Source organism: Ornithodoros turicata, chromosome 1, assembly GCF_037126465.1.
Source record: "Ornithodoros turicata isolate Travis chromosome 1, ASM3712646v1, whole genome shotgun sequence".
Classification (NCBI taxonomy): domain Eukaryota; kingdom Metazoa; phylum Arthropoda; class Arachnida; order Ixodida; family Argasidae; genus Ornithodoros; species Ornithodoros turicata.
In genome coordinates, this window is record NC_088201.1 from 127926636 (window position 1) to 127929107 (window position 2472).

The window sequence follows — 2472 nt, forward strand, 5'->3', positions numbered from 1 at the left end:
CTCACTTTGAGACTGATCATGCTCTCACAGTATTTCCGTCCGAGTAGAAAAGGCAGCTACAATATTAGCGACTGTGCAGACTTGCTGGAATTCGTGGAACTCAGAAAAGGTGTAGCGCAGGACACCATTCGTGACAGCACTAGGGACGGAGAAGATCAGCTCATTACCCCTGAACTTGATGATCCGACACCGATGGACGACGTAGAAGCTCAGTCACTATGCTATGTGGCGGGGTATGTTTCAAGAAGTGTTGCTTCTTGCTATAAGCTGAGCGACGCATGCAAGACCTTCTTAAACGAAGATTTAGTTGTGGACAACGACGACCTTCTGGGATTCAAGTCTTATTGCGGACCCAGTGAACGAAATCCACTCTGTCGACCATCCAAAAAAGTCATCAGTTTGCTGCAACATGCACATACAATATTCCGTCAGCAAGAACACAGGGTATTGAGCCTTTCAGTGCCAGCTCTCACCCAGGCCGTCTTGCAATCCGGGCTTCAACAATATCCCACGTGTCACAATATCGGAAAGAAACTTGTGGACAAATTTCTGACCCTGGGGATGCGGATTGCACTCAGGAAGATCAACAACAAGCCGAAGAATACATCATCAAAATGTGGCAGCAAGAGCGTAGCAATGCGAGTGCTCGCAGCCAACATAAAATGAAGTGATCATCCTGAAGTATGGTTCCACCGCAAACAAAACACAAGGCCCTTTTCAGGGCCATCCCACTTGTTTACACAAGAGGCAGCACTGCGAATGATTGAAAACCCTCTCATCTGAGTAAAGGAAATAACACTTCCTTAAAACCACAATATTGAAACAAACAAGTAATGCTAATTTGCACACAGAAAAAAAGTGCAAAACCTTTGTGATGGTTGTTCAGAGTCTGGAACACATAATGGTGTGGGGGGCAAACAATACACACAAAATCCCACTCCCAGACTCCTGTGTTTCTCTCAATAAACATATTCCCCTCCCCCCCCCCCCCCCCACACACACACATTCTCCGTACGTTATGTTTACTTGTTTGAGAAGTGGAATGTTTATTCTGCTGTAGGCCTATTTACACTGAAATTCGATTCGTCGCAGGTGCTTTCACGGCGCCGGCCGTGTACAATATTCGCTGTTACAGCCGCTTGCATTGAGGTATTCTACATTGACAATAAGGAAAGATAAGCGAAAGAATAAAAATGAAGCGCACTCCTGATTTTAATGCGTAACGGATGCAAACAATTTACACGGAACGAAACATAGCGAATTTACTTGAACAAGTTTTTGTGTGGATGCTATACTCCAGCAGCATGCGCACGAAATCTGTTTCATTCTTGTAAATTGTTTGAAAATAAGGGTTCATTAAAAGCAAGGCGCATTTTTCTCAAGGAAATACTAACGCGTATACGAGAGAGTCATATCCAGAGGCCGCGACGCTGCGCCGACAACACAGGCTGCTCGCTCAGGAGGAAACGAAACGATACGGGGTCACGTGGCTGAGCCTCGAGCAACAAGATGGCAGCCGTGCTCCTGTACGTAGTTCAGTGTCGATACTGTAGCGTAAGCTTATATAGTGACTGTACTCGAAGCTATGGGGCGAACAAGGTCGCGCCCGAAGGGGGGATTACGATGATCCCTGAAAGGGATGCAACCTTGGGTTCTACTTTTCTTTCAATCGGAGTCAGCAAACAAGTGCACATTCGTGGAAACCGCCTCTCACCTTCCGATCTGTTTCGGTTTCGGTCTGTCTACCAACGTCATGATAACGTTTCTCGGGTAGAGGTTTATATACCAGAGATGGGGAAATTACTATACAAAGAGAACTCGTTTCCGCTTAAGTTAGAGTGCAACAAATCTAAGTTACTAACTGCGGATTGCTTTTCCCCACCTGAGGGTTCTTTAACTTGCGATGAAAGCTCATCACAGAAAGATTATCATTTAACGTCCCCCGCGGAAGACGGCGTGTCTAAGCAACTTGTACCCTGCCACCAAGTTGCAGGCGTCCTCGGCCGGGTTCGAACCCGCGATCTCGGGACCAGAAGGCGAACACGCTGCCAACACCCACCGAGGCTGGTCCTGAGAAAGTTTACTGACAAATGAACATGTTCCTGAGGAAGTTACTGGAGCTCAAGATCAACAAATTAAAGAAAAAGGTACTAAAAAAAGAAGCTTAGTTAGAGTAACCAGTTACCCCCAATATTGGTATATACGACTACATAAAAAATACATAGTGAATAAGTAGTTCATTGCTATACTATCAGTAAGTGAGGATGTAGTTATAAGTTATTTACAGACATAAACAGTGAACATAGTGAAAAATAGATCAGTCAGTCAGTAGTAGTATTATAGTGTCAGGAAACTGGTGAAATGGTAAAGGGTGATGGTAAGCTGCTGTTGATGAGGGTGCAGAGGCTGGAGAAAAGCAGAAAGTGGTACGGCAGAGGGGCAGACGGCACAGAGGCCAAAAGAAGCCATGCA